Below are 16,110 nucleotides of genomic sequence, written 5' to 3' on the forward strand. Positions count from 1 at the left end.
CTCCCCCGTTCATGCTCTGTCTCTCTCTGTCCCAAAAATAAATAAAAACGTTGAAAAAAAATTTAAAAAAAAATAAATAAACTAACAAACTGTTGTAACAGAAAAAGAAGCATTTGTGGAAGATCCCTGTACAGATGAATCACAAAGTGCCAGAAGTAACCAACAGTTACCTCAACCTCATTGTAATGTTCAAATCTCCTTCTGAACATTCATCCCAAGCCCCATCAAAGGAGCCTGCCTTCCCCTTTTCAAAGAGTCAGGGCTTTGGAAATTATTCCCCATAATCTCCTTATTTGTACAAATAAAGATTACTCATGTGGCAACTCCATCTGACGTAGTCTCTTTCTATAAATCACCAAGGGCAGACCCACTTTGGTCTGGTAACAGAGGGGCAGAAAAGGTGCCAGAAACTCCCTGGATTTTTTTCCCTCTGGCACCACACATGTTGGGCACACCGGATATATAATCTGTATCTTGGTGATTGGTCGGATGGAAATCATTTGTAGCAGCCTTTGGCACAGAGAAAGCTTAAAATAAGACTTCTGGCAAAAATGTATGGATGCGTTTCATCTTTCCTTATGGGTGTTAATATCACTAAGATTTTGGAGCTAAATAACAGAACTGTAAAAAGACAAATCATCCAAGAAGACACCTAACTTCTCCAAATGTGTCACAGTCTTCTCATCTGTTAAAAGGGGTCGTTTGGGCACCTAGCTGGTTTAGTCGGTGGAACACGTGGCTCTTGATCTCGGGGCTGTAGGTTCAAGTACTATGTTAGGTGTGGAGATTACTTAAAAATAAAATCTTAAAAAAGGGGGAGGGGTCATGAATGCTCACTTCTTGATCATCAGGAGGTTTAATGAAATAGTATAGACAATGCCAGGCACATGATAGGAAGGAGAGGAAGGAAGGAAGGAAGGAAGGAAGGAAGGAAGGAAGGAAGGAAGGAAGGAAGATTCCCTATCAGTTAGAGTGTTAACCCTTATATTTTCTTTACCTTTGTTTTCTCTTCTTTGCCTAAGAGATTAATAAGGAATCTGAGCTTCCAAAGGAGACATCTTTGTCTAAGCTAACATATGTCCAATTGAAATTAAATTAAAAACCCATTTTAGGGGTGTCTGGGGGGCCCAGTCGTTAAGCATCTGACTTCAGCCCAGGTTTGTGAGTTCGAGTCTCACATCAAATGAACTCGATCCCTACTTTGGGTGAGCATGAACCCCACTTCAGATGAGCTCATGCTCCTCTTGGGGGGGAGCATGAACCCTACTTCAGGTGAGCGTAAGCCCCACTTCTGGTGAACACAAGCCCCACTTCGAGTGAGCCCCACTTCTCTCTCTCTCTCTCTCTCTCTCTCTCTCTCTCTCTCTCAAGAAAAAAAAAAAAGCCATTTTAAAAGAAGCCTTAAGCCATACATTAGTCATACAATGTGGAGGAATTTGGGGGCTTCAACTGTCCAGATTAAAAGAAAAACAACAAATAACTTACTTTAATAGTAAATATTTGGGTTGACAATGAAAGTGTCTGTGGTGCCCGTAACCAATCAAGTATAGGGATAACTTGGGAGAAAAACTGTCAGTGGTTGGAGCTGGAAAATCAGCACAGGAATTTCTGGGCCTTTATCCACCCCCACCACCCCACCCCCCACTCAGATGCTCTGAGTCACCTAAAATGAATCAGTATCACCTTAGTGCTTCAGTCTTCCAGCAAGTATGTGTCCATGGAGAACCCATTGTTGGGGTTAGCTTCTGTATGGCCCACCCCCTGTTCATTTCCCCTGTTCACCTTCCCCCTGACAGTAACTTGATTCCTCCTCAGGGAGTTATTCCTTCCACTTCAGTCCACATGGAGTTCAACTGATCCCTTACCTACAGCTGAGTGGTAAGTAAGCAAGTGTATCAGTTATGTATTGCTGTGCAGCAAATCGCCCCAAAACTCAGTGGCTTAAGACAATAATAATCATGGGGTGCCTGACTGGCTCAGTTGGAAGAGCAAGTGACTCTTGATCTCAGGGTCATGAGTTTGAGCCCCATGTTGGGTATAGAAATTACTTTAAAATAACTAAGTAAACTTAAAAAAATAGTAATAATTTATTATATTATATGGCTTCTGTAGGTTAAGAATTCCAAACTGGCTTGGCTGGGTGATTCTGGCTCAGGGTCCCTTATGAAGATGCAATCAGATGTCAACTGTACTCATCTGTACTCATCTGAAGACTTGATCAAAACTGAAGAATCACGGGGCGCCTGGGTGGCGCAGTCGGTTAAGCGGCTGACTTCAGCCAGGTCACAATCTCGCGGTCCGTGAGTTTGAGCCCCGCGTCAGGCTCTGGGCTGATGGCTCGGAGCCTGGAGCCTGTTTCCGATTCTGTGTCTCCCTCTCTCTCTGCCCCTCCCCCGTTCATGCTCTGTCTCTCTCTGTCCCAAAAATAAATAAAAACGTTGAAAAAAAAATAAAAAAAAAAAACTGAAGAATCCACTTCCAAAGTGGTTCATTCATGTGTCTGGCAAGTTGGTACTGGCAATTGGAAAGTTATTCTCCACAGGGTCGTTTGAGTATCCCCACAACATGGCCCCTGGCTTACTTCAGAGGGAGCAATCCAAGAGGTTAAAGTAGAAGCAGCAATGGCTCTATGACCTAGCCTGGGAAGTCACACAGCATGACTTCAGCTATATTTCTATTGGTCACATAGGCCAGCCTTGGTTTAGTGTAGGAGGGGACTATATAAGGGCATGAGTATCTACAGGCAAGATCACTGGGGGACATTTTAGAAGCTGGACGCTACATCCATCTAAGATGGGCTTGACCAGGTCGCCTGGGTGGCTCAGTCGGTCGAGCGTCCGGCTTCAGTTCAGGTCATAATCTCACAGTTTGTGGGTTCGAGCCCCGCATCGGGCTCTGTGCTGATGGCTCAGAGCCTGGAGCCTGCTTCGAATTCTGTGTCTCCCTCTCTCTCTGCCCCTCCCCCTCTCACTCTCTCTCTCTCTCTCTCTCTCTCTCTCTCTCTCTCTCTCCTTCAAAAATAAATAAAAACATGGGGCGCCTGGGTGGCTCAGTCGGTTAAGCATCCAACTTCGGCTCAGGTCATGATCTCACAGCTCGTGAGTTCGAGCCCCGCGTCGGGATCTGTGCTGACAGCTCAGAGCCTGGAGCCTGCTTCTGCTTCTGTGCCTCCCTCTCTCTCTGCCCCTAACCCACTCACATTCTGTCTCTGTCTCTCTCAAAAATAAATAAACATTAAAAAAATTTTTTTAATAAATAAAAACATTAAAAAAAAATTAAGATGAGCTTGACCAATTGGCATTTTCTAAACCCACAGACACAGTGATTGGCTCAAGAATAAAAACATAATCTTCACCTATCCAACAATACCTAATTCTGGGATCTTTATTGAAGTCAAAACAATAGAAAACTCTCTTGCAGATGAGATTGATAGCAATAAGAAAGAACCAAGCCGAGAGCTGTCAGAGACCACTACCTGAACTTAAGGATGAAGCCACTGCAAAGGAAGCAGAGCTGGGAAAAAGAAATGGCAAGCAGTGGGGAATGAAAGAGCATGATGAAAGCATTTGATCCTTGGATCCAGGTGCACCTGAATCCAGATTCCTCAGACTTTTCTTCCACCTGTTTTCCCTAAGCGATTTTGTGTCAGGCTTCCATTCTACACAACTTCTAAATGCCAAGTCTTTCTCATGTCCAGCTCATTAGCTTTTTCTAAAGATTACAACTGGCACCCACTGAGACAAGAGGGTTGAGGTTGCCTGTTAACTGTTCAGGCTTAGGAGTTGCTGGCATTACAAGTAACTACCTACTGGAATAAAAACAGACACTCAGATCAATGGAACAGAATAGAGAACCCAGAAATGGACCCGCAAATGTATGGCCAACTAATCTTTGACAAAGCAGGAAAGAATATCCAATGGAACAAAGACGGTCTCTTCAGCAAATCATGCTGGTAAAACTGGACAGCAACATGTAGAAAAATGAACCTGGACCACTTGCTTACACCATACACAAAAATAAACTCAAAATGGATGAAAGACCTAAATATAAGACAGGAAGGCATCAAAATCCTTGAGGAGAAAGCAGGCAAAAACCTCTTTGACTTTGACCACAGCAACTTCTTACTCAACATGTCCCTGGGGCAAGGGAAACCAAAGCAAAAATGAACATCAAAATAAAAAGCTTCTGCACAGTGAAGGAAACAATCAGCAAAACTAAAAGGCAACCTACGGAATGGGAGAAGATATCTGCAAAAGACATATCAGATAAAGGGTTAGTATCCAAAATCTATAAAGAACTTATCAAACTCAATGCCCAAAAAACAAATAAGCCAGTGAAGAAATGAGCAAAAGACATGAATAGACACTTCTCCAAGGAAGACATCCAGATGGCCAACCGACACATGAAAAAATGCTCAACATCACTCATCATCAGGGAAATACAAATCAAAACCACAATGAAATACCACCTCACACCTGTCAGAGTGGCTAACATTAACAACTCAGGCAACAACAGATGTTGGCGAGGATGTGGAGAAAGAGGATCTCTTTTGCACTGCTGTGGGAATGCAAACTGGTGCAACCACTCTGGAAATTAGTGTGGAGGTTCCCCAAAAATCAAAAATAGAACTACCCTATGACCCAGCAGTTGCACTACTAGGTATTTATCCAAGGGATACAGGTGTGCTGTTTCGAAGGGACACATGCACCCCAATGTTTATAGCAGCACTATTAACAATAGCCAAAGTATGGAAAGAGCCCAAAAGTCCATTGATGGATGAATGGATAAGGAAGATGTTCTTTGTTCAATCAAAAACAATGAAATCTTGCCATTTGCAACTACGTGGATGGAACTAGAAGGTATTATGTTAAGCGAAATTAGTCAGTCAGAGAAAGACAAATGCTATATGACTTCACTCATATGAAGACTTTAAGATACAAAACAGATGAACATAAGGGAAGGGAAGCAAAAATAATATAAAAACCGGGAGGGAAACAAAACATAAGACACCCTTAAATATAGAGAACACAGGGTTGCTGGAGGGGTTGTGGGAGGACGGATGGACTAAATGGGTAAGGGGCTTAAGGAATCTACTCCTGAAATCATTGTTGCACCATGTGCTAACTAACTTGGATGTATTTTACAAAACAAAACAAAAACACCAAGTCACTACATAGTGATGAGAAGTCAACACATGGACTGAACAGGTACACCTTGGGTATGCAGCAATTGGTATTCTTTAATTAAACCAAGTGTGTTCAGGAGAGGTACATAGTAAAGAAGTGGGAAATGGGGCACCTGGGTGGCTCAGTCGGTTAAGCATCCAATTCTTTGTTTCAGTTCAGGTCATGATCTCTCCGTTCATGCACTCAAGCCTTGTGTCGGGGCTCTGCACTGACAGTATGGAGCTTGCTTGGGATTCTCTCTTTCTCTTTCTCCCTCTCTCTGCCCCTCCCCTGGCTCGCATGTGTTCTCTCTCTCTCTCTCAGAAGAAACTTTTTTAAAAAGTGGGAAGGACTGAGGCACCTGGTTGGCTCAGTCGGTTGAGCATCCAACTTCGGCTCAGGTCATGATCTCAGTTTGTGATTTCGAGCCCCATCAGGCTCTGTGCTGACAGCTCAGAGCCTGGAGCCTGCTTTGGATTCTGTGTCCCCCTCTCTCTCCGCCCCACCCCTGCTTGTGCTCTGTCTCTCTCTGTCTTTCAAAAATGAATAAACAGGGGCGCCTGGGTGGCGCAGTCGGTTAAGCGTCCGACTTCAGCCAGGTCACGATCTCGCGGTCCGTGAGTTGGAGCCCCGCGTCGGGCTCTGGGCTGATGGCTCGGAGCCTGGAGCCTGTTTCCGATTCTGTGTCTCCCTCTCTCTCTGCCCCTCCCTCGTTCATGCTCTGTCTCTGTCTGTCCCAAAAATAAATAAAAACATTGAAAAAAAATTAAAAAAAAAATGAATAAACATAAAAAAGTGTTTTTTAAATTAAAAAAAAAGTGGGAAGAACTGAGCGTGGCTCTGTTGATTAAGCGTCCAACTCTTGGTTTCGGCTCAGGTCATGATCTCACGGTTCGTGAGCTTAAGCCCTGTGTTGGGCTCTGCGCTGACAGTGCGGAGCCTGCTTGGGATTCTCTCTCCCTCACTCTCTGCCTCTCTCTTTCTTAAAAATGAATAAACATTTTTTTTAAAGTGGAAAATGGATTGGTGGTAGAGCCTGAAGACCTGGTTTGTCCCAGCTGCCCTGCCTGCTCACTGGGAAACTGGACAAGCTGTTTAGCTTTTCTGACCCTTAATTTCCTGCACAATGGGAATAGTACTACTTGTTCAACCTACTATGTCCACTCAGCAAACATTCATTGAGGACCTATTATGTGTCAGGTATTGTCAACAAAGCAACAAAAGACTTAGTTCTAGTTTTCAAGTGTTTCACAGTCTTGTCAGAAGTATGAATATAACATGAAGTGCAACATGAGATAGATGTACATAGTGTGAGATGTACACATGGTTATTTTGAGGTCACAAGGGAGAAAGCATTCAGATGGTGGGATCTGCATGGACATTCTGAATGAAGAGGATGCTATTTAATCTGAATTTTCAGGGAACATGGGAACTTATGGGGTTGGAAGAGAATAACAGGCAAAAAGCACAGCGTGGCAAAAGACCTAGGGGTGTAAAAAAGAATGGGCTGTTCAAGGGGCACCTGGGTGGCTCAGTTGGTTAAGCATCTGACTTTCACTCAGGTCATGATCTCGTGGTTTGTAGGTTTGAGCCCCACATCAGGCTCTGTGCTGATAGCTCGGAGCCTGGAGCCTGCTTCAGATTCTGTGTCTCCCTCTATGTCTGCCCACCCCCCTCAAAAATAGACCCTAAATGGGGCGCCTGGCTGGCGCAGTCGGTTAAGCGTCCGACTTCAGCCAGGTCACGATCTCGCGGTCCGGGAGTTCGAGCCCCGCGTCGGGCTCTGGGCTGATGGCTCAGAGCCTGGAGCCTGTTTCCGATTCTGTGTCTCCCTCTCTCTCTGCCCCTCCCCCGTTCACGCAACGTTTATTTATTTTTGAGACAGAGAGAGACAGAGCGTGAACGGGGGAGGGGCAGAGAGAGAGGGAGACACAGAATCGGAAACAGGCTCCAGGCTCTGAGCCATCAGCCCAGAGCCCGACGCGGGGCTCGAACTCCCGGACCGCGAGATCGTGACCTGGCTGAAGTCGGACGCTTAACCGACTGCGCCAGCCAGGCGCCCCGACCCTAATTTTTATTTTACTTTTTTTAAAGAATGGGCTGTTCAAGAAATTGCAAGTAGATGCATATAGCTTGAATCTTGGGGCTTGGAGGTATCCCGAGGAAAGACCAGATTATAAAGCGCCTTTTGGACCACGTTTAGGAGTTTGAACTTTCTCCTGTTAATGGTGGGGAAGGCCCTGGGGAAGGTCTGAATAGAATCAAGGAATTTCACAAATGTATTTTAGAAAGGCAACTCTGGTATCCTTGAAAGTACGGAGAATGAATGATGGCAAGAATGGAAGTAGGCCTGTATTTTTTTTTAATTAAAAAAATTTTTTAAAGTTTATTTATTTTGGGAGAGAGAGAGAGAGAGAGCAGGGGAATGGCAGAGAGAGAGAGAGAGAGAGAGAGAGAGAGAGAGAGAGAATCCCAAGCAGGCTCTGCACAGAGCCCTATACAGGGCTCAAACTCACAAACCATGAGATCATGACCTGAGCTAAAATCAAGGCTTAGATGCTTAACCGACTGAGCCACCCAGGCCCTCTGGAGGTGAGCCTGTATAGCAGTTACTTGTTGCTGCAAAACACATTACCCCGAAACCTAGTGTTTTACAATGATATATTATTTCTTGTGATTTTGTGAATTGACTAGGTTCAGTTCTTCTGCTCCGTGTGCTGTCAGCTAGGGCTATCATTTGGTTATGTTCAATTGGGTGTTCAGTTGAGGATGAAACATTCACTCTTATGTGTGGTTCGGGTGTCTGGGACAGCTGGCAGCTGGCTGGGCCTTTCTTACCTCATGGTCTCTCATTCTTCAGTAGTCTAGTCTGGTGGTTTTCAAGCAGGGGTGATTTTCTCCTGCAGGACATGAAGGGAAATGTCTGGAGACATTTTTGGTTGTCACAACTGGCGCCTCTGGTGGGTAAAAGCTGAAGATACTGCTAAATATCTGACAATGCACCAGATAGCCCATCACCACAAAGAACTGTCTGGCTCAAAATGTCAATAGTACCAAGGTTGAGAAACCCTAGTCTTAGCCCTTCTTTACATGGTGGCTGGGCCTCAAGCTGGTAACAGTGGGAGTTACCAGATCTTTGAGGCCTAGAATTTCCTCCACATTCTATTAGTCAAAGCAAGCTGCAAGGCCAGCCCTGATTCAAGGAGATTGGAATTGACCCTCCTCCCCCATCCATGAGCAACTACTAATGTACTTTCTGTGTGTATGGATTTTGGGTGGCCATTTTTATAGGCAATCTACCACAGCCAGGGAGACTATACAATGGGAGACATTCACGTGGGAGATGGTAGTGGGTTTGAGCTCAGGTAGCAGCAAAGTATCCTCATGAGAAAATGAAACAATGGCAGAGAAATCTCTTTGCAAAATGTTGCATAAAAATACTAATTTCCAGAGCTCCTGGGTGGCTCAGTTGGTTGAGCGTCTGACTTTGGCTCAGGTCATGATCTCACAGTTCATGAGTGCAAGCCCTGCAATTGGGCTCTGTGCTGATAGCTCAGACCCTGGAGCCTGCTTCCAATTCTGTTTCCCTCTCTCTCTGCCCCTCCCCTGCTAGTCCCTGTCTCTCTCTCTCTCAAAAATAAATAAACATTAAAAAATTTTAAAAAATACTAATTTCATAATCTACACTGTCCCCAACCAGGAACTGCTGTCCCTAGCAGCTTTCTGTTAAGCCCAGCTTTCTCTCAACAGGCCTCTGCTCTGTGACTAGCCAATCCCCCCTGCCCTCTGTTGAGTTCATCAAAGCTTCTGCTGACTCAAGAAGAATCTAGAGAATGATCACTGCAGTGAAAGTCTCAAATCATCCCCCCAGGGCCCCTAATAACAAAACATCTGCTTGTCATTCTCCCCTACCCCTCTGGGTTTTAGTGAGAAAACAGTGTTAAATGATGATAATGGTAAACAACTTAAAAACTAAGCCTCCTGGCTTCCAAGAAGGGAGGCCTAATTTGAAGGCAGCTAATTATCCACTCATTATAATTTACAAATAGTAGTTGTCTTGCCTTCTGTCACTGGTCTGTGAACAATGGTCGTAAAGATGGGGAAAAATGTCCAAGTTACCACATTTTAGAAAGAAGAGGGCAGAGAATCCCCAAGTCAAAGAAAGAAATCTTATCAAACACGTAGCCTAAGTCTCTCATTTTATGGATAAGGACACTGAGGCCCAGAGAGGGGATGGGACTTGCCTAGAGTTGCTCTGTAGCCGGTGGGTGGCAGAATGGGCACTGGAACCAAAATTTCTGTGCTGGCTCCAGCCTAAAGCCCCACCCAGGGAGATGAAAGGGTAGCTCTGTCTGCCCCATGCAGCCTGGAGACTCTACACTCAGACCACCCATCAAAGTGGCAATTGGCACGTCCAGGCCTCTCCATAATCATCAGTGTGGGACTATGGAACCACAGAACCAGGAGGTGGAAATAATTCCTCAAAGGTTGGGACATGGTTTAAATTGCAGAGGGGGGCTAGGGCTGGGGCTGAGAGATCTTTGCTTCACTTTGAGATTAAACATTTTTTGTTTGGTAGCATCTTGTGCTTTTCATATAGGACCAGAAATAAAGAGGTTTCAGCTACTTGGAGATGGGAAAGGTTGGAACTTAACGTTTTTTAACCATTGAACCTGGGGTTTCAATGCAATGGAATATTGCCAGCTCTTCAGCTTTCCTAGGGAGATCACGAAAAAGAAGTTACTGGAAGATATGTGCCTTGACCATCACAAAAAGAGGGAACCCCTATCCTTCTCATGTTCCCCAGGCAGCACAGTCCCTGGAGGACTCCAGAATGCAGCCAGGTTATAATTATTCCCTGACATACACATTCCTAGCTAGATCACTGCACTTCCCTTGTGTAGCATTGATCACATCTCATCATCTTGTATTTCTTGTGTGATTGTTTAGTCAATGACTGTCTCCCTCATTAGACCATGCATTCTGACAAGTTAGGGACCTTGTCTGTTTTGTTTCCCAACTTTATCCTTAGTTCTTAACTTGGTAACCGACATTCAATAGGGTGCATTAAATATTTGCAGAAGGAGGGGTGCCTGGCTGGCTCAGTCGGTAGAGCATGCAACTCTTGATCTTGGAATTATAAATTTAAGCCCAATGTTGGGTGTAGAGTTTACTTAAAATAAATCCTAGAAAAAATATATATGTGGAAGGAATGATTGAATCAAATCACCAAGTTAATCTAGACCAACTCTTCTGATTTCAAGTAAAGAAAATGTGGCCCAAAGACGAGCAATGACTTGACCAGGGTTACAGAGCAAGTATCTAATAGCTCCTTGCTGATTATTCACTTACATAGAGTAGTGCCCGAAATAAGGCTATTTCAAGGAAATGCAAGCCTGAGGGGCTGAACTGTTGTCCATGCTCCGGACAATCATAGTCCCTCTCCTTAAGAGAAGACTCCCTTTGAGGCAGGAATTCCAAACATGAGTTCATGTAGGGGCTCCCAGGATCTATGTATCCCCTGAATTGTATACAGATGAATTGGGGAATTTTTTTCAGTAGTGAGGCTGCAAGACTTTCTTCTGATCCTCAAAAGAGCAAGATCCCCAAAATGCTAATAATCATTCACACGAGCTCTCTGCTAAAGCTTTCATCCCCTTCTAGCTAGAAAAGCCACTCTATAGCCCAAGAATTTCTGGTGGCAGAAATATGGCTTAGTGTGAAGGTGTGGGGTCGGCATTGTTCAGGGTTAAGTGGCTAATACTTGGGATCAGAGAAATATATTTTCAAATAAACAAATAAATTTATTTTTAGCTTCAGTTGGTTGGGGGTGTCAGAGAAAGCTTCTTGGAATAGGTCCCAATTAAGCTGGGCTACAATGAACTGTGAAGGTTTGAGAGGCTGGAAGTGACATGGTTTGGGGGGGGAGATGGGTGGCCCCCATGTCCCTATCCACTCCCCCTGCCCAAAAGGACGGCTTGTTTAAATTGTTCAGTATCAGGATCATTTTGGTCCAGACACCAGCCTAGCTGTAGAATCTCTTTTTCCCTCCTCCTTTAGAAGGAAACATAGGCTCTTTTTGTGATGACAACCATTGCTGGCGACCCTTTGTCCCCTCTGTTGAATTATTCATCCTCCAAGATGAATTATTAATTTCCAATTTTGTACAGCAAATGCCAGGCAAACAGGTAGAAGTGGAGTTGAGACCCTGGGCATAGAGCCACAGATTTCCCCAGGTCCCCTGAAGCACAGACCATCAGGGCCAAGAAATTATGCAGGAATCTGCAAGGGGCTCACCCTGGAATACACTTGCCTAAGGGCAAAGTTGGCACGAGATCGTGGTGTCTGTGAAGTGGCTAGGTTCCATTCTCCTCCAGCTCACAGGCCCTTTGCTTTCCTGGGTCTTAGCTGTAGCACACCCACCTGCTTCCAATGCTGGCTGTGCTGCATATCCAGAGTGGTGTTCAGCTGCATCTGGCAGAGTGACTTGGGTTTGATTCTAAACCTAGGATCTGAGTAGCCCTGGGTTAGTCCAGCAGGGCTTCTTAACCACAGCACTATTGGTATTTGGCCCAGATAACTCTTTGTTGGGGACTGTTCTGTGCATTGTAGGATGTTGAGCAGCATTCCTGACCTCTACCCATTCAATGCCAGTGGCACACCTTCCTCTCCCCCACGTTGTGGCAACCAAAAACGTCTCCTGACATTACCAAGTGTTCCCTGGAGGGAAAAATTGCTCCCACTTGAGAGCCACTGGGTTAGCGCTTTTACTTCTTTGAAGTTAGTTTTTGTCTGTTAAGTGGAGATCAGAGTATCAGTTACCAGGGTGCGATATGGCGATCACATGAGATCACAGATGTGAATTCTCAGTTTGTTCAGTGTCTCCACCCGAGGACTTGTCTGCTGCACAAACTGATGGTTTTCTTTTGTGCTTAAGTCCAGGTCTTAGTTAGGATTGTGTTCTGCTGCAAGTAGTGAGACATCCACCTTAAACTGACTTGAGCAGTGAAGGAGTGTAATGGATTCACATAACTGGAGACCCAGAAGTAGATTGAGCTTCAGGTTTGGTTGATTCAACAACTCGCATGTTGAATCAACCTCAGGGATCAGTTTTTTCTGTGTTTTTGCTCTGTTGTATACAGTGAGGACTGGGACTGAGACCTTAGGGTCTCAGGATGACCTCCAGCAGCAATTGTCACTGTGGCCTCCTTACTTACTTTAGTGTTCAAAAGAACACATCTCTTCTTGCATTTCAAGCCAAAGCCCTTGGTGTCAGCCTGGCTGGGCCACTTAGGTCACAAGGCCACTCTGAAATTAGCATCCACAACTAGTGGAATGGGTGTGCTGGTTGGTTTAAGCCCTTTAAATCCTACTCCTGGAACTTGGCATGGAATCATCTCCCCCAGTATATGGCCATGTAGATCCCAAGAGAAGATCTAAGCCCTGATAGGATCTAGTGACCATTCCTGAACCAATCATTCTATTTAGAGGGGAGGAAGAGACTGTGTAGATTGGCTGGACCTGAGACTTGACCAAACTTTGGAGTTGAGGGTGTAGGGATATGGGGATGTCAGATTCACCCAATCCCAGAGAATGAAAGTGGGGGAGGCTTGGTTTCTCAATCCCCAAAGTAAGGATGCTGCTGCCAGAAATGGTGAACAGGCAAGAATAAAAGATGTCCATTGCAGGTGGTCAAGAGAGGGCCCATGGGTGGTGATGGTGGGACATGTTAATATATCTGTAGACTAGATCAGACATCTCTGTGTACCACTTCAGGTCCTCTTGGGTTCACCTCTTATTCTAATGTGATAGATGCTCTCAGGTGCAACTTCACAATGCTTACCTCTTTCACTTCTTTCATGGGGGGATGGAGGGGGTACTTGTCAGCCTCAAAACTCACCTGGAAGTGTGAGATGTTAATGCCCCGTGAGGCAACCCTTGACCAATGGGAATGGGAGATGATGGCTAAATGCTTCCCCCTTTGGGGTGCCTGGCTGGCTCTGTCAGTGGAACATGGGACTCTTGATCTGGAGATTGTAAATGCAACTCACATGTTGGGTGTAGAGATTACTTAAAAATAAAATCTTTAGGGGTGCCTGGGTGGCTCAGTTGGTGAAGCATCCAACTTCAGCTCAGGTCATGATCTCACGGTTGATAAGTTTGAGCCCTGCGTCAGGCTCTGGGCTGACAGCTCGGAGCCTGGAGCCTGCTTCGGATTCTGTGTCTCCCTCTCTCTCTGCCCCTCCCCTGCTTACACTCTGCCTCTCTCTCTCTCAAAATAATAAATAAACATTAAAAATAAAATCTTTACATGCTTCTCCCTTTATTCTTGGAATAGATGCTCCTGAGATATATTTCCTAAGGCATTTCAAAAGATCCCGAGGGATACTCATGATTCATTCCTCTTCTGGCCCCTGCTCCTTGCCTGTTCTTCACTCCTGCTCCCTGGGGCTACTTCCTAAATAAACTATCCACACAGAAACCTTTATCTCAGATTCTAAGTTGGGGGGAAACCTGGATAAGCCAAAGATTTTAGTTAATCTAGGATTTAGATTTAAGTCTTTATACTTTTTTTTTTTTTTAAGATTTTCTTTAAGTAATCTCTACACCCAATGTGGGGCTCAAACTCACAACCTGAGATCAAGAGTCACATAATCTACCAACTGAACAAGCCAGGCGCCCCTAAGTCTTTCTACTTTTTAGGCAACATGTAAAAGTAAACGAAAGTAAGTTTTATGCCTTTAAATTGGCCTCCTGCCTGTTGATTGGGGGCCGTGCTCAGAACACGGTGCACTCAGGGACTGAAAGTCAAAGACTCTTGAAACCCAGTGAGTCCCAGGCTTTTCCTGGCAGGAGACAGCAGCCTGACAGCTGGGTGGGCAGGCGGGCAGCAGGAGCGGCCCAAAATGAAACTGCTGCCCAGAGAAGCTGTCAGAGGCTGACTGCAGGCCTTGAGAACTTTATCAAGATGTTACCAGCCAAATTGGGAAGGCTGCCCTGCCTCAGCTGCAATCCTGTGATGCTAACTGATGCATCAGGACACCAACATGTCCCCAACTCTACTCGGGCATCAGGTGTTTTTGGGGGTGGTCTGGCGGTGACAGGGCACGAAGCAAACCTTTGCAGAGATGGTGAGAGGGGTCTGGAAAATGGTCTTTCTCTAGCAGACCTGCCTCTCCACAACTGGCTACAGACATATGTCATAATATGGTTTCTGTTTCCTGCTCCCTGGGCTCAGTTTCCTCCACTGATGCCTGGTGACAATCCCTGACACCTTGTATCAATGCCTCATTATCTCAACCCCCTGGCCCCTACCCATATGTCTACTGTGCTCCCCTCCCGGTAGGACCCTCAGCCACCCCTGCTGGGCCCAACCCTTGCTCCTTGCTGTCAATAAGGCCAGCAAACCCAATACATCTTACCTTTGCACATTTCTCTACCTCCCCAACAGAAAACCACAGCAGAGCCAGCAGGGCACAAAAGCAGCCTGATTTATACATATTTGGCAATATCTCAGTTTATGGACAGGCATATCAGGGGAATTTGGGGCTGGACTAAATGGTTACTGATTAGCCCCCATCTGACTGTGTCACTCCTTGGCTTCATATTTTTCATTGGCACCCCATGGCAGTTCAAGGGCCTGTGTAGGGCATTCAAGCCTCTTCAACCTTGTCTCATCTTTTCTTTCTTTCTTTCTTTCTTTCTTTCTTTCTTTCTTTTTTTTTTTTAAGGAGAGAGCATGAGTAGGGGAGGGGCAGAGAAAAAGAGAGGGATAGAGGATCCAAAGTGGGCTCTGTGCTGACAGGCTGACAATAGCAATCCTGATGTGGGGCTTGAACTCATGAACCATGAGATCATGACCTGAGCTGAAGCTGGATGCTCAACTGACTGAGACACCCAGGTGCCCCAACCTTGTCTCATTTTGTCCCACAACTTCCTTCCAGTGAGCCTACTATAGCTCCATGACATCCCACACTCCCTCTAGTTCCCATGCTTGTACTCCAACTGGCCCACTGCATAGGAGGAGGTTCCCACTCTTGTTCCTCTATTACCTGGCTTACTTTGAACCGTTTTTCAGGTCTCAGCTGACTGCCACCTCCTCCAGGAAGCCTTTTTTACTTTCTCAAGCAGTGAAATTCCTCCTGCAAGCTCCCATGTTGCCTAAAATAAACCTTAACACATTGCCTTGTACCTGTCTATTTATGTGTCTGTTTCTTGCAACAGGCACTATATTCCTAGGCATTCAGATACTATCCCTAGCTTACCCATCCTTCCCTCAGGGCCAAGCTTGGTGCCTGACACAGAGAAGGGGCTAAGTAAGGGTTTGTTGAATAAATGTTAAGAGACTTCAAAGTATCTCATAATTTGAGCTGAGGGTTTATTAGAGGAAACAAAATTTCAGGTTTTGTATAACATCTAAAAGTAGAACAATAATACATGCATTAATATGGAGTATTAATAATATTACCAAGTTATATTCATATATTAAATATATATTTGTATACACAAAGATTTTAAAACTCATATGGCTACCAATATTAAAACACATTGTTGTGTGTGTGTTTTTTTCTTTTTTTAACATTTTATTTATTTTTGAGACAGAGCCCAAGCAAGGGAGGGGCAGAGAGAGAGGGAGACACAGAATCTGAAGCAGGCTCCAGGCTCTTAGCCGTCAGCACAGCTGAACCCACAAACTGTGAGATCATGACCTGAGCTGAAGTCAGACGCTTAACTGACTGAGCCACCCAGGCACCCCTAAAACACTGTTAAAAACAGAAAGAAAATAAATATGTAACAACCTAACAACGTAAGCATTGTGTATTTTCCTCCAGTCCTTGCCTTTGGGCAGGCATATTCTCTCCCATTACAGCAAGTGCTATGTCTAACCTTCACTTAATATTACAGTATCATCAACATTTTTTTTTATCTTGGAATTTAGGTCTTT

Source organism: Lynx canadensis, chromosome D3, assembly GCF_007474595.2.
Source record: "Lynx canadensis isolate LIC74 chromosome D3, mLynCan4.pri.v2, whole genome shotgun sequence".
Lineage (NCBI taxonomy): Eukaryota > Metazoa > Chordata > Mammalia > Carnivora > Felidae > Lynx > Lynx canadensis.